Raw genomic sequence first — 17,981 nt, 5'->3', positions numbered from 1 at the left:
AATATCATGATGATTTCAGTTACAAATCTTGCTGATGAAAATAACACATTGTTTCACATTTTTGCTGTATTTCTGCAGAATCAAAAATCCTTCAACAACTTTTCTTCTGGATTTTGTGTGAAATATTTTCACTACAACCATCGATATCAGTGAAGCTACATGGGTACTTGTCAATGAATTGGAAACTTTGGATTTAAAAGTTTGAGCTGCATCTTACCTTGAGTGGAATTGTAGAAAAGCCAGAAAAGATCCAGTGGTCATTACTCTTTCATGCCACAGGTAAGGGAGTGTTTAAGGTATTTAACCCTTTTAACCCTAAACACAAAGCCATAGACAAATTATCTGTCTACACAAACGTTTTGGGCATTTTGGGAGCCAAAGAAAAACTCTACCATATTTAGACCTTTATTTTTGCTAGAAATCAAGGGGTTCAGTGATCACCAGATGCTTATGTGACTGAAGCAGAGTGAATTATTATGAGTTTGGTAAATTGCATGATTCAGTTATTAGAGAGTGAATTGTGTGTGGATTCAGCAATGATCAAGTCAGAGGTGGATTACTAAGAGAAGTTGACTTGATACTTGATAAAATACTTGATGTATGTGGAGTAATAAGCAGTCACGCATTTAAATTAAAAGCAAGACCGATGAACTGAAACTGTGAACAATAGAAGCTGTGAGTGAAAATGAGAGCAAAACAAAGCTCAAAACTAGTAAAAATCATAAAATTAAAAACAGTAATAAGGATAACGTTTTCATCCAATATGTTGTCCAGTAGTAAAGGAGCAGCCTAACACCATACTCCATGCATGCAAATTGCAGAGCCATTAATTGAGGTTATAGACTATGCAGAGGTCATAATATTTTGCAGGGATGTGTAAAAGCAGAAATAAAGTATTGCAACAAAATTTGCATGTAACAGAGGCAAAGAAAGAGAGTAAAGCTACAATGTTTGTTGCACAGTTGAACTGTATACTATGAATGCAGTACAGATTGTAGATAGCAAAATTATGATTTCCACTCACAAAAGCTTGTGGTAAGAGCCAGCAATATTACAGTAACAGTGTACACTGGTGCAGAATGAGATACAGTGTCTTACACTCTGTTTAAGTTACTGAATCTGTCTCTGTTCACAAATCTCAGTGCACTGTTTCAATGTATTCTATAAAGATTACAGTATATTGCCATCATTTATTTCAATGCAAGTACAAGAGTTAAAATGCAAGTTGATGTTTTAGGTAGCGTTCTTGGAAAATTAATTAAAGTAACCAGATATACTGGATCATAATGTTTGTTTTTGTACCCCTGACGTCAGTCCTGGAGTGACAGCATCCGACGCGGAGGTGCTGGGTCTCTGGTGTTCTGGCCGACTGGGGGCTGCCTGCAGGCAGGTGACCTGGGTGTGATGACTGCAACAGTGAATACACTCTAACATCTACATATATGGTAAGTTCATTTTGTGAAATCACTCCCCTTCAACTATTTAAATTTATTGGCCATTCTACTGTATTCCATAGTACCAGAATACAAAAGTGATCACCCCCTTTCAATCTATCTTGCTGTTTTAAAAATAGTGACTCTCCACTAAAACTTAAAATTTTAGACAGGTAAAACTTAAATTACCTACTTTCACATCTAACTTCTCTAGTGCACACTGCAGTGTTTAGGATAAACCATTTTTTTTTCATCTTACCTTTAAGCATCCCTGTGACTAGCACTTGCTCTAATACCTGCTGGAAAGCACTAGGAAACCTTAAACTGATACAAGCACTCAACTCTCCTTATTAATAAGGAGAAATTAATCACATGCACTAAACAGCCTATAATTGCAAAGTACCTTGCTAAGGTAAGGGAAAACAGCTTTTGTACTCTAAAAAAAAAAAAAGCACCAAACCAGGCATGTCCAAGGGTCAGCTTCCGTTGATTTCTCCTGTCCACCTGGTGAATCTGGGCATACTGGGGCAATGCAGCAATTGCCTCATGTACACAGACAACCCTCTCCTCCTACCACCCAACACTATAACCTGTGAGAGATGCACTTACATAGCCAAACTGGAAGCAACGCTCTCTCCACCCAAGATTGTGCTAGACAGTCAAGAGGAGAAGGTTAACACCCACACTACACCTCAAGCAACACATAGCCCTTCTAAACTCACACCACCAACACCCACACATAGCAACACTAAATCCACATATGTGGAGGCCCTTAACTGTAACCTGCCCAAGCAACAATGACCTCTGAAGCCGAAATGCAAACAAACACCAGTCACAACCAAAGTGTCACATAGCTCACAATACCAGTGTGCCACTCAGCAACAGCCCCTAAGGCAAGACAAACGTACCTAACACTTTAGTCATAGGTGACTCTATAGTCAGGCACACTGATGTCTCACTCACCAGGCTGAACAAGGAGAAAATTACAGTGAGCTGCCTGCCGGGTGCCAGGATCCACCACATAACTCATGCACTCAAGTCACTCCACAGGAAGTACAAGTATGACTCTGTCATTGTCCATGTTGGAGTGAATGACTTGAGACATACCACCCTGGACTACATGAAAAGAGACATGGAAGAGCTCTTGGATCATGTGGCCCAGGCAGGTATGATCCTAGCCCTGAGTAGCATCCTGCCTTCGCCCAGAATGATACCACAATATAAGGACAAAATGAGTGACTTCAACAATTGGCTAAGCTTCTGGTGTCATTCAAAGGGGATCCAGTATCTGTCTGCCTGGGATGACATGATCAACAGACCATGATGCTTTGCCAGAGATGGTCTGCACCTGTCACCCTTGGGTTTCAGGTTACTGGCTAAGTCTCTTGCCACCCCTATAGTGCCTTTTTTAGGCAAAGTTCAAAGGACAAAACCACCACCGTAACGGGTACAAGCATGCAAAATCTGAAGGTAATGCTACTCAATGCTAGAAGTCTAAACCTCAAAATGCACTCTCTCGAGACACTCCTAAAAATGGAGAACATCGATATCTGTGCAGTAACTGAGACCTGGTTCAAGGCTCCAGAGAGCACACCTGCTATACCAAGCTACAACTCTTACCACTCTTTTCAGCTACCAAACCAGGATCGAAACACTAAAGGTGGAGGAGTGTCCATATTCACCAAGGATATTCACACCACCAGGTTAGTTGCCCAACACAATGCATCTGAAATTCTCCAGGTGCAACTAACACTAGGTAAGACTGCAATCCAAATTGTAGCTTGCTACAGATCCCCCACCATGCCCCAAGATTCTCACTACACCTTTCTAAACATACTGGAAAATATTAATACACAACCAAACACCCTAATACTGGGTGATTTCAACTACCCTGCCATTAACTGGGAAAACTATTCATGCACCAACACCTTTGCCCAACGGTTCTTGGAATTCATAAATTCCAATGCCCTGGATCAACTAATCCATAGTCCCACCAGACCTATCCTAGACCTGGTCATTACCAACATGGGAAATTGATGCTCCACACCTATGGTCACCCCCTTGTTGGTCAGGTCAGACCATAAGCTAATCACCCTTAACATCCACATCCCACCCCCACCCCCCAGTAAGGAAACCTCCATAAAAACATCTCCAAGGCCAACTTCATGCTACTCAAGTCAGAAGTTACAAACTTCATGACACCCATGCAGATGGGAACTGAAGGTTCGACTGCTGAGTCCTACACTAAGGCACTGTACGAGCACATCCACTCATGCATGAATTGTGCCATCCCAAATAGAACCAAGGGGCTCTTCTCCAAAAAAAGGAAGCCAATCTGGTGGTCCTCTGCCATAAACAAACTTTACAACAAAAGGAAAAAAACTGTTGCAGAAAAGAGGAAAATCCAAGGATGCAAAAAACTCCCTTACCAGCATCAGTAAAAAGCTGAGATCCCTCATAAAATCCTCCAAAGCTAGTTACAAAAATAAAATTGCCAAAGATTCCAAAGACAACTACAAGGCATTCTATAACTATGTCAAGAATCTAAATGGCAATGCTCAGATCTGCTCTGAGCTACAACAGAACGGCATTAAATATACTGATTCCAAGGATATTGCCAATATCCTGGCAGATCGATTCAGTGCCAACTTCACCCCCCTCTCACCCCCTAAATGGCCCATCTCAGTACTGGATGATTGCCAAATTCTGGTAATAACGGCCACACAGGTAAAAAACACACTCTCCAAAGCTAAGAATACAGCATCCATGGGACCAGATGACATCCAGGGCTGTGTACTACATGAACTACAAAATGAACTGGCACCTCACCTTAGTGTCATGTTTAATCTTACCCTCACCTCAGGCTTCGTGCCCATTGAGTGGCGCACAGCTACAGTTATCCCACTCCACAAGGGGGGATCCACCTTGGATCCCGGGAACTACCACCCCATCAGTCTGACGAACCTGATCTGTAAGGCCATGTAACGTATTATCATGGAACTTATAAACAAAGACATTGGCAACCTTAAAACACTGGACCCCACCCAGTTTGGGTTCGTGAAGGGCCGATCTTGTCTCCTGAACCTTACTGACTTCTTTGAATCAGTCTCCAGAGCCGTGGATGAGGGTAAGGCAGTCCACACAGCCTATCTGAACCTCGCCAAGGCCTTCAACACCATCCCCCACTCTGGAATCATAGATAAACTTACTAAGCTGGGCATTAATCCCTATGTCATTTGATGGTTTGCCAACTGGCTTACTGACAGAACTCACACTGTAAAAGTAGCTGACTCCAAATCCAGCTCCAGACAAGTGACAAGTGGAGTACCTCAGGGTTCAGTCCTGGGACCTCTCTTGTTTGGCATATACTTCTCTGAAGTACAGGCCAACACTAAGGGACTCTGGCTAACAAAGTTTGCAGATGACTGCAAACTGGGAGCCATTACTGAATCCCCAAATGATGTGGATACTCTACAAAAGGGCCTTACAGAAACAGATGTTTGCTGCCAGAGCCATGGGCTCAAGCTCAATGCCAAGAAATGTAAAGTTATCCCCTTTGGGAAAAAACATGTACCCATGAATTATCACATAGGTGGCAGTACACTAAACACCGAAAGTGTGATAAGAGACTTAGGGACACAGGTGGACAGTGGTCTCACCTTCAATAACCACATCGCCACAACAATCAGGAAATACTTCTATGTGGCACACCTCATCACTAAGGGCTTTTCATCCAGAAAAAAGGAGGTCATTGTCCCACTGTACTCATCGCTCATTAGACCCATTATAGAATACAACGCCCCATTTGGTATGTACCTCTCAAGACATCTGCAACAACTGGAAAGGCTGCAGAAATACCTCACTAAAATAATCACAGGCCTAAAGCAGATGCCCTATGCTGACCACCTTAAAAAACTCCAGCTATACTCTGTCACATAACATCTACTCTGTGGTGATCTCTGCTTAACATACAATGCCATGTCAAACCCAGAGCTGTTGGACATGCTAAACATAAAGAAATCCCAATCCCTCAGAGCCACACTCTCCAGGGATCTAAATATTGTCATCATAATAAACAAAACATGCTGGAGGGATAGGTTCCTGACCCAGAGACTCCCCAGACACTGGAATAGACTGCCCATACATGTCAAGCAGAGCGCCTCTTTTGGCCCTCTTCAAAAGGAACCTTGATGAGTGGATGGGAGAAAAGAAATTCACCCCGGGGATCACGTCAGTTGCCCTGCTAGACAGGGGTCCAGGGAAGTAAATAGTGTGGGAAGAAATAGCCAGGGAATTGTTATGGCTAGGCTTGTATAGGCCCTAGGGCCGATAGCCTAGTACCAACCTATGAACCTATGAACGTATACTTGGTACAATTAAAATGATCTATGCTGGCAGTTACAGAGTGACTTAAAGATCAATGTAGTCAGCAGCATTAATTAACCCATTGGTCAGAGATACAAAACTGATAGCATTGAAGAGGTTGTTTGTCAAAGTACAGTACTGTCTTGAAAACATTTGCAGAATTATTTAAACATGCCTTCAATACGAAGTTGTAAAATAAACTGTTAAAAATGGAAGACATGGCTATCAGATTTAATAGCAGGAATACAGACACAATATTTAAGTTCTCATTGCATTTCTCAAGGTACAGCATTTGTTGCTCAATGGATGTTACTTTCCTCAAGTTGCTGTGGATATCCTACAGAGTTATTCTGATTCATTTGTGGGCCTAGGCTGTCTACTGGAGGGTATTGTCTTAAGATATATCTTGAGACAATACCAGTTACAGATGTACAAAGATGAGTACCTTTCATGCAGTGGAAACCATCAAGACCTGAAGTGTAAGTAATCTATAATAGTCAATGTTAAGCAAATAGAAGTGAATGAATGGGTAGACAATGTGGTTCTAGATGTGGAACAAGACAATCTTTGGCTATGTATAGGCCTTAAATACTTAAATGGGTCAAAAAGGAACATTATCTGTTTCAAACAATTGAAGAGAATGATACACCTTTGCCATATGTTAAGTTCCAGTCTGCGTTTGAGGCTTATCAGGGGTTTCAGCAAAATATGCTAGCAGAAGCTAATCCAAAGCTTTGTGAATTCAGCATTCCTCAGGGTTGACACATGTTTCTAAAATGACTTTTTGTAATCTCATTAGCTCCAGAAGGATGTCAAAGAAAAGGAGCTGAGATTATTGAAGGACTAGAAGGTATGGTGAATATAATTTCTGATCTTCTAGTTTGGGAAGCCACTAAACAAGAACATGACTAATGTCTTAATATGTTGCTAGACAAATTAAGGCAAAGTTGCTTAACTGAACACAAGGTTAGATCTGTTTATCAACTTACAAGTAGGACACACTTTGACATGGAAGAACTCATACCAAACTCCAATAAGACATAGTGCAAAAAAATTTCCAGTTCATTTCCAACGTCAGACAGAACAGTACCACTCAGCAAGGGTATGGAATACAGTGCTGCTTGGCTTTGATCAGTTGAGCAAGAAAGGAAGTAGTATGTCTAACAAAGCTAGTCCATAAGCCACCTACTATAAAACTCCAGTATGTGTAACAGCCAATTACACTTCAAGTAGTTGCTATTTAACAAGGGTTGGAGTGCTATTACTTCCAGGAGGTTGACCCATAGCATGTGGGTAAAGAGCTTTTACTGATGCTTAAACATGATATTCTCAAACAGAGAAAGAGAAGTTAGTCAGTTTTGGTTGTAAAAAGTTTCATGACTATATTTATTTTAAACTGAGTCAGATCATATGCCATCGCATAGTATATTTTAGAAAATCTCTTCACAAAGCATTAGCAAGACCTCATAAAATTTTATTGATCTGCAAAAAGCATGATCAACATATTATGTATAAAGCAAGTAAGCTAATGCATATAGCTGATACCATGAAAGTAGCATACTTGCAAGAAAGTAAATAGGATCTGCTATAGAAAGATCTGTGAGTTCTCAGTCTCTGTCTAATGACAAGCTGGAAGAGTCAGTACAGGAGAAGATAAAGAAATATGGTTACTGCAAGATATAGTTAAGAAAGCATGGCCAGATAATGCGAAATAAGTACATTCAGAATTCAGAATATGTTTACCATACTGTGATGATATTTCATGTGGGCAGGGCTTGATACTTAAATGTAATAGTGTTCTTATTCACACTTAGCTACTGGAAACTGTTGTATGTAAAATCCCAGAGCCATGTTTAAGAATTACCAAATGTAAAGAGAAAGGATGCTGTGAGTTCTTCACTGGTATAAACATCTGAGCAGATTGTACAAATGGTGGAACGATATATAATTTGCAAAATGGCCTAGAATCAGAACAAAAGAAGCCACTCAAAATAGGGGACATTCCTTAGATAAATGTAGGAGTCCTATATGAATACAAAGACGCACATTATATGTTGTGTGTTGATTGTTTTACTCAGAACTAGTACAGTTGTTTGTCTGAAACTCCTAGTGATATCACAGTTCTAAAATTTACTTTTGCTAGGTGTGGTTTTCCTAATGAAGTAAAATTACTTAGTGTTCCACAGCTTGGGCAGCAAAAATGCTGGACATTTGTGAGACAGTAAGAATTTAAACATACCACCACAAGTCCTAGACATTTAGAAATGACGTCTGTGATGCAGTTGTATGAAAATGCATAGGGCAAATTGAATGCTCATAGAAACAGCCACAACAAAAGCTAGACTGGTGGTAAAGCAGGACCAATGCACAGATGGTTGAATTCTGGTTCTAAAGACACTAATTTGTGTAAAAGGTAGAATTTTCAGAAAAAGGTGTCTTTTTACATGCTTTATTCCAAGTAAAGAAGTGTAAGAAGCAGAGTGCTGAAATGAATGTAAAGTCAAGTCCTCTTTGAGAGACATATGTTCTAGAGAGTTGCTGTTATTTATTTAAGGGGCTAAGATGGTTGAAAGTGTCATATTAAATTATCATTAAAAGCTGTGCTAGTGTTATATGGTCTAAACCTCGGTTTAATTTCTCCGGGTTTCTAATACCATGACAGTAATGGAACCCCATGCCTAAGTCAAAGTATGATTAAAGTTTATGAAATCAGTATTGTTTCAGTCTTTGATGTTAGCTAAAGGTGCTCTTCACAGCACTCTCAGTGTGCCCAAAACTGGCACCTCCTGGAATTCATATGCAGTTGCATGTATCAGTAGCAGATCTAAATACGACTGTAAATTATTTTGTATGACATCCATTGCTCCTACTACTATTAGAACTGTCTGTATATATTTCTTCCACATTGCTCTCATTTCTGTCTGCAAATATGCCTGCAAATCTTATTTTATTACTTTGTGCCTCTCTGCATATAAGACATTAATCATTGGTTGCAGCAATTTCAGTGCTGAATGATACTTTTGTCTTCTTTTCATAGACTACTGGTTTTCTTGCATCTAGTTTTTGAACTGTTGGTAATGGGTGATCCCATGTGATATAAACTTCATCATTCTCCATAATTTGTGTCTCAGCTACTTCAGTACTGTAATGCTTGCATAATCCCCAGTGCAACAGTCTTGCCACATTATTATGCCTTTCAGTATACAGGCCCTCTGCCATTAGTGTGTAACACCCAGCAACAAGATGTGTGATGTTTCCAGTTCTGTTTTACAGAACCTGCATTTGTCTGTTTCTCCCACATGTTCACTGGACTTTGTAAACCAATGTTTATGTAGTCCGCTATCCTGGGCCACCAATATCAACCTTTCATCTTTTGGTTTAAATTCACTTCTCCTTAACCATTCCTGCTTCAGGTCCTGATTGACATGAGGTTGTTCCATGAGTTTTCTGTACTTACAACTATATTTATGCCTTTTCCACATTTTCTCCTGTCTCATCTGATCCTTCTCCTTCTATTATTTCTTTTCCTTTTTTGGCACATTCAGTTGCTGCCTGATTTTTGTCTATTTCTGGTTTGATTTCCATTCCTACTTGACACTGATATACTTTTCCTCTAAATGACAAATACACTTATTCACCCCAAGGTTTAAAATCTTTGCTATATTTGTATCTGATGAGATCAGCCGATATGTATGCAATCCCACCAATGCCGATCATGTAATCAATTTCGAGGAGACCCATACCTCCTTCAGAACTAGGAATATATAATCTTGGTACACACTGATTTTTACATGGCATTTGATAAGAATTTTTCTTGTTTTCCTGTCCAACTGATCTAATACCTGTTGGGGTCAGTCAATCACCCCAAAACTGTAAGTTAGGACACAAAGAACAAATTGGTTTATATCTTGGACTTTGTTCCTCGATGTCACAGCTGTTTTGAACATTAATTCTAATCTTCTAAAATATTCCTTTCTGAATTTTGTTTGCATTTGCTCATGTTTTATTGTCAAGCCTTCATCGATTCCCAAATATTTATACGATTCCTCCTGTTCAAGTTCCTTTATATCATATTTCTGTCCCAGAATGATATTTTTTGTTGGTGCAGCTTTTTGCTTTAAATGTTGCTTTTGCACATTTAGCAACACCAAATGAAATTCTTATTTCATCTGAGAAAGTTTTGACCTCTTGCAGTTGTACTTTCAGCTCCTCATCGGACGAGCTATACAGTTTTAAATCATGCACAAAAAGAAGATGAGAAGTCTTAATACTTTGTTGTTTTCTGGGAGCTAAATTGTAATCATGAGCCATCTGTGGTGGGCAGCTTAATGTGTTAAGGGCAAGACAAAAGAGCAGTAGTGACAAAGAGTCACCCTGGGAATATCCCCCTTTGAGTTTTTATCCCTGGGATAATTTGTCGTTTACCATGGCTTAGTTGCAAAGTGTTTTGGCATTGTTTCATAGCCACTGCAATACAATTGGTCAATGTAGGGTGTATATTATGCATTTGTAATCACTCCTTTATCCATGAGTGTGGGATGCTGTTAAATGCTTTTTTGTAATCTATCCATGCCATACTTACATTCTTCCTTGTTTTACAATTCTCAATTATGACTTTATTTAACAACAAATGATCCTTTGTTCCATTTGACTTTCATTTGTTACCTTTCAGTTCTATTGCCATGATTGAGTTTTCTTTTAAATTACTATAAACTTTGTCGACATCAGTTCCAGTATATAGTTTATGCACTGTTGAAAATCATGTTATTGGTCTATAGTTTTTAGGATAGCTTGCAGATTCACTGTTAAGGAGGGGAATCATTTTTCCTGTTGATAACCAAGTTGTTGTTCAGGATGTGCATATAAGTAGTTCTTACTTTGGGATAACTCTTCATATAACGATATTCATACTTTAAGTCAGAAGTTAGGTACTGCATCTGGGCCCGTGTTGTTTCAGTTAGGAGCTTTTTGTAATGTTGTTTTAATTTCTCTGACCATTACTTCATCCCATTTCATATCCTTACTCCGGTGTCTCCTTACCTTGAGTTTGCTCCTCATCCTACTGATTATTTCTTGCTGGCTATTCCTTCTCCTTGGCTCCTATCCACTTCCATCTTTTTCTGTACCTCATACCCCCTCCCCCCACTCAGCTTCCTCTCTCCCGCCTTTTGCCTTGTTTCCTCCTCCCTTCTATTTCTGTATTTGCCCGTCTCTCTCCCTTCTACTTTTCTACTCCCCTCCCCTAAATCTAAATAGTTACGCCAGCACTTCTGGTGCCATTTTTAAATTCCCACTCTTCTCTTCTAATGTTGTCTCACCGTAGGCTGCTAGTTTCGTCCGCTGGTAAGTAACTAACTCACTTGCAATGCATGCCTGTTTATTATACTGAAATTTCTATGTTTGTTCTGTATGTTTCCGAGTACTAGTAGGCTCGGTTCACAGACTGTTAGCATCGGGGGATCCACCACACAGACCACGCAGTGTTTGCATCCAGTGAATTAATGAGAGACAGTCTAAGTTATTTGCCTCCAGTAAATTACTTTTGGATCTTATAAGTTATTTGCTGCACCTATTTCATGCATTATTAGGCAAGTTTAGACTGCATTTGAAACATGTTTAAACTGTGACTTGACCGCACATAGTTTAATTTATGGTCATTTATGGAAAAGTGTTTAAACTTGTACTTAATTGGATTTAGTGCAATACAGAAATTGAGGACACACGCTATACATATAATTGAATCAGGACCTATGCTTATGTGCTGAGGTTCGTTCCCTGCTCGTGCTCCTGCTTAGGTAATATCAGGTGTTTAAACCTTCTATTTACTACTGCACCAGATATTCCTCTACGTACCACTGACTCAGTAATGACCTAACTGTTACTATTTGCTACAAACTGTTCCTTACAAGAGACTTTGTTATATAGTATCCCTTACATCTACTTCACATTCTCCTGCATAACTGAACTACAATTTTAGTGCTTCGCTATTTTGAAGATACAAAGTTTTCATTGAACTGGTGCCCTACTCTAAATTCAAAGCTATAGTATGCAAGTTGTAATTGATGTTGTACCCTAAAGTTTAAGCTATAAAAAGAGTCCCTTTAATTGAACTATTTATTACTGCCCTATGCTTTGTGTTAGCTATAACTCACATTACACTAAGCTGTAACCACTGCTAATTTCTATTGGCTCCAGCATCAAAAGCTTGTTAAAAGATCGCTGTTGAATGTTACGTAACTGAAATAGAAACTGCAGTCATATCTTATTGTTGAAATACATTTGCTGATGCATGTGTAATATTTTACTGCAATTTTAGATGTTCACTGATATATGTTTGTAACATCATGATGCTATTTTAACCCTTTTGTATCTTGCTGAACTGTGAGTATTATCTGTATTCAGAGTTTTAATTCTGGCAAATTGCTGTCTTATTGTGCTGTGTTCTACAGTATTTAACTGATTTGCTGCCTCTCTCCTTCCCTTAGAGTCTCCCTTATTTCATGCTGTCTATGCTCATACCCACACTGCAAACCCATCCCTAGGAAACTCACCATTACTCACATTGTACCAACTAACTCAGACCTCCTACCCCTTTTATCAGTAAATTATTTTTCGTGCTAATTTTTTTTTTTTCATTTGTTCCCTTCCCTTACAGCTCACTTCTGCTGTGTCTGTCCTCCCCAGGCATCCTCAATTGCTTTCCAAAATACCCTGGCTCTCCCTGAAAGAACTATCAAAAGGGATCCTACACTGCATTTTCTTTAACTATTCAGCCTCCCCCCAAAGAACTTCTACAGTGTGTATGTACTTAAGTTTAAACCTGACGTAGTCTAACTTACTGTTATATAATTTAATTCAGTGTACATTTGCTAGCAGCCTACCTCGGCCTCAGGCTTCACTTTTCCCCCCAGAACCCTTTCTACTTTCTCAGCCCATCCTCGTAATCTTTTGCAGTTTGGTCACTAGGTGGCAGGATTTCTCCACTGTCTACACCTATTAAACATTACTACTTCAAAGTTCTTACCGTTTACATAGCTTATCCTGTCTTAATTTCTAATTGCCCATCTTCAGTTCCTAACCCTGAAAATCCTCAATTTTCCACTATAGTTAGTGCTCTTGTGCCTTACCCCTGTGTCTCCTTACCTTGAGTTTGCTCCTCATCCCACTGATTGTTTCTTGTTGGCTATTCCTTCTCATTGGTTCTTCCCACTCCATTCGCCCTACGGGCTCAATCCGCTCCCCTACTCTGCTCCCAAATCTCACCCACTCCCAGCACCTCTGCCCTTATAGTTACCAAACCACACCCACTACCTCCAACACCCAATCCACTTAACCCACCCCACCCACAATCTACCACACTCTCCACTCCACCCCCAAATTATATCCACCCCTTTCATTCTAATAATTCCTAACTTATTAACAACAGTTTACCCTAGTATCTACTTACTAATTCTATACCATTTATTCCATAACATAAATAAATACCTAGTTAATCATATATTTCAACACCATGATTACTAAATGCCCTTCACTTCTAACTCACACACTACTTCTTATTACCTTATTCTACCTAAGCTATTTCACTACACCCTTAAATGCAAATCACCCCCTCATTCCACACGACCATTCCATCCTTTATAAAGCATACACATTCCTCAATCCACATATCCCCCAATCTTTACCCCTTCAACAGTAACATGCTCTTCCCCTACAAACTCTTATGCAACCCTAAAATCACTACCCCCATTTCCGCCAGCCACATTCTCATAAGGTGTACAACCTACAAACCTCATACCAAGCAATATATGCATCTCTTTCATCACCCCATCTCCATCTTTCTCTCTGGTGACATTCACTCTAACCTTGGCCTCTCTACACCACTAAACTCAACCTCCCTACCACATCACTCTCACGCAACTGGAAAATCCCTCCATTTCTCAGCTCTAAATGCCCAGAACATTTGCAACAAAATTCCCAACCTCCATGCCTGGTTTCTCCACAATCAGCCAGATATTCTCTCTATCTCAGAAACCTGGCTAAAACCCCATATAAAGGACTCTGAAGCATTACCACCTAACTACTTTATGATTAGGAAAGATAGAACACTCAAAAAAGGAGGGGTAGTTGCTCTCCTTTACTCATCATCCCTTTTAGTTACTCCGTACACTCAACCTATTCCCAAATTTGGTAATGCAGAACTAATTCCAGTCTTACTCCAGATCAACAAACAAAAATGTGTATGTATAGTCACCCTTTATATCCCTCCTGGAGACAATGTCTCAATCCTTGAAGATATTCTTTACTGACTTTCCAACAACATAACCAACAAAACTATAATCCTGGATGGTCAATATTAACCGGGCCACTATTCAATCTACTACTAACTCTCTGAATATAAACTTATTTAACTTCACTCAGCTTATCAATTCAGCAACTAGGACCTCCAAGGACTTCCATACTGGAAGCATACTAGACTGGATTCTAGTATCCCATCTCCATTATATCTCCAATAGTGGCACTCTTCCTGACCCTTTAGGGGACAACTTCCCCACTTTTGCCTACTGTCTTCCCTCCTCCTTAAAACTAAATCAAACCTATGTCTCCACTCACTGATTAAAAAAACTTTAACTCTAGCATATTCTCAGAAGCACTAAAAAGAATTAACTGGAACCCACTTAAGACCCTTCCCTTAGAAAATGCTGTTGCATACTTTAACTCAAACTTCTTAACCCTTCTAGACTCCCTTGCCCTACTGAAAACAAAATGCATAAAAAGCAATCCCATCCCATGGCTAACCAAGAATACCTTAGCTACTATGAGACTTCGAGATAAGGCTTGGAAACACTACCTCAAAAATAAGTCTAACATCTCCCTCAATGAATACAAAACACTTGAAAGAAAGTAAAAAAAGTATCATCTCAGACTGCAAAGCTTATTTCTCTACACTCCAAACCAACTGTGAAGACTGGTAGAAATGGGTGAAGGCTGCCAGCCTAGCCAAACAGAATTTGATACATAATTCTGGCATTTGTAAATATAAATGTGAAATATAGGCTTGTTTCTTAAATGAGAGAAAATACTATAAAATGTTGAACTTCAAGATTGTAGCAACATTGCCATCTGCTGAAGGAAAACTAAGGCAATCATTTCAAATCTTTCTTTTGAAGTTAAAATAATTTTAAATCTATCCTTTGATCTGTAGAGCTCGGAGTCAGCCTGTCCTGGCTAGCACATTCTTTCTATTGTTTTAACTTAAGGAATAATTACTCGAGTGTACATGTGAAATGTCTTTTATTGTTGTAGCTTCCTGAGCAGGTGTTAGCTTGCTAAATAATGTAGCCTGTTGGCCTGGGAACCCCAGGCTGTCAAAATGATGTAATGCGTATACTGGGAAACCTAAGTGTCAAAATGATGTAATCTGGGAGGGCCCAGCAGAAATGTTTGTTAGTGATTTTAAAAAACAGAGAGAGACTGTAAGCATTTTGATCTTGACTATCCAACTCAGCACTGCCTTACGCTCTATGTAAGTAAGTTACTTTAGAGGTATGTTTTCTTGTAGCAATAGCTAGGAATTAGAAAAGATTAGACTAAGGGCAGGATTCACAAAGCCTCCGTGTAAGAGATACATGGCTTACACGGAGGCTGCAGTTAAACAGTGTGACATCAGCATGTCATGCATATGCATGAGGGCATGCTGAATCACACCGAAGGCTAACACGGTCCGTGGAAGACAGTAGGGGGCATGTCCATAGGCTGAGCCCTGCAAGCGGACACGCCCCCAGAAGAGTAAAATTGCCCAAAGTAAACACCCACGACAGAGGCCATGGAAATGTGAATAAACACAACACAATACATGCCCCCACAGACTATGAACATAAAATATATAAATGAACATGTTATATATTTTTTTAAATCGTAAAGATGTTTGCCCGTGAGTGCGCTCGTTTGCGCGGGCGTGCCCGTAGCTTAGCCACAGTTAGCAGTCAGTGGAAAAGCATATAAGAATCAAATATGCAAAGCAAGCCAGGAAGCAATAGCGTAGCAGTAGAGACATCGGCTGAAGAGCAGGCATTCATGGTTTGAGCCCCCACAACACCAATTTTTATTTTAGTAAAATAAGCATGAAACAAGTCCCTGACAAACATGTACTCATATAAAATCATAGTTCATGTAAAATGTAATGAAATAGTCCATTTATTTTGAAGAAATGTGAGATAACAAAATAATAAAAAATGCCAGATGTGCCTATAGCTGAGCTACAGTTTAACAAGGTGAGTGCATCTGACCGTAGGTGAGCAGTGGTTTAACAGATGTAAAATGAGTGCCCAAAGGTGAGCAGTGGTTTAACACGGTGAAACTGTGTGCCCCTAGCTGATCTGAGCGTAATATGCATGCTGATAGCCAAATGAGGCGTAAACCAGCGTACCCCGTTTGAGCGGAGCTGCGCACAGCGCCAACAAGCTAACCAACGGGCAATGTTGAGCAAGCTGTAACAAAACTGCCTTTACACAGACACACCCCCTAGCCTGTCTAGACAGTCATAAAAAATAAAAAGCAGTGGCCAGGTTCGAACCCAGGATACTATGCACCATAGTCAAGGTACTGAACCACTAAGCCATGACAGCAGTACCTATAAATGCAGTAATAGCATATATATAGGAATGAATACAAAGTTGAGCATGACAAAGCAGGTTTTGTGAAGTTGATACAATTCCAAAATGGCCAATCACAGATATGTGCGGGAAAAACGGCATATATAAGCCCCATAGGCGGGAATACACAGCATAAATGATTGTAGAACTGATTTGCAGCCAGAATGACAGGGGTAGGTGAGGGTAGTTGCTTTCGAGTACAGAGGTGGGGCATTGAGGAGTCCAGATACATGGTCTGGCTCCTAAGTCCACAATCATGAGGCCCAACTCATGTAGGGCCAGGTCCTGTGGGGAGCATATAGGGCTGAGGCGTGGGACCAGTTGGCTCATGATCTCACCAGTGCCACAGGGATTCCAAGGACTGGCGAGTAGGTTCGTCACCACCATGCGGACCTGAAGAGAAGCAAGTAGGACCAATTGAACCTTTGGATCCAGGAGGCCCGGCAAATGCCCAACGCCCCACTACTGAGTAAGTTACATGTAATTATGTATGTAAGAAATTAAACTAGCTGATATTATGGAGATGTGTATTCCAATATTACTTCATTTATATTACAGCTGCAGGTGTCCGTTCTGCGAACTGCAGAGCCTATGGCGATAGGCTGGTGCGGTTGTGCCACCAGGCAGGTCAGTAATCCTCTCCCAGTAACTGTAAAGAAATATAAAAGTATGATAGTTAGCAAAAGAGTGCAGTGTAGTCACTAAGTAATAGAATGTGCAAGTAACAAGTGTAAGAGTGTTTGCAAGTATTGCTTGATTACAAAAGTGTGTTGCAGTCTGTAAGCCAAACAGAAAAATGAAAATGTCTGAAATAAAGTCTGAAATAAAGATGCCCCACCTGTAATATAATAGTACACAACCTGCAGCAGGCTGAAAAGTACAGCTGCAGAAGATGAGCAAATCACATGTGTGAAATATACCCCTGTTGAAATACTGAAACATGACAGAAGTGAGACTGCTGGAAAGGATTGTAATAACTACAGGTAAAACATGTCAATAAAGCCTAGAAGTAAGTACCATCCTGAATAGTAAAATGAAAACAAGTGAGAGAGTGTGAGAAAGTGTCATGAATCCACCAATAAAGTAATAATAACCCCTGAATAAAGTATACTGCAGTCAGTACAGAATGAAATGTATGTGAGAAGCAAAACCAAACAGCGAAATCTGTTCAAAGTGTTGCTGCAGCTGGAATGTGTATCCCAAAATCTGGATATGTTGCTCTCAGTCTGCAATATGCAGATAGTATGATTGTCTGACATACCAAACATCCACAGTTGTCTATAGCTATATAAAGCAAATGTAGCAGGATGATGTAGCTGAACAAAGCCAGATATGAATGTGTATGAAGAACAATAAAATGTATATTGATGTAGCAGTAACAGTCCTATCACCAAATTGAAGTAGTTATCATATAGGAAACTGTAGTTAGAACAGTAGTGTGTATATATGTGCAGCTATTAGAAATGTACAGCATATGTATTGGTATTCGAAGGTGTTAATATTATTTTCTTCACCCCACCCTATAACCACA

This window comes from Protopterus annectens, chromosome 2.part0 (genome assembly GCF_019279795.1).
Source record: "Protopterus annectens isolate FY-2018-M chromosome 2.part0, PAN1.0, whole genome shotgun sequence".
NCBI classification, from domain to species: domain Eukaryota; kingdom Metazoa; phylum Chordata; order Ceratodontiformes; family Protopteridae; genus Protopterus; species Protopterus annectens.
The sequence above is the reverse complement of the archived record's forward strand: the minus strand, read 5'-3'. Positions refer to the sequence as shown.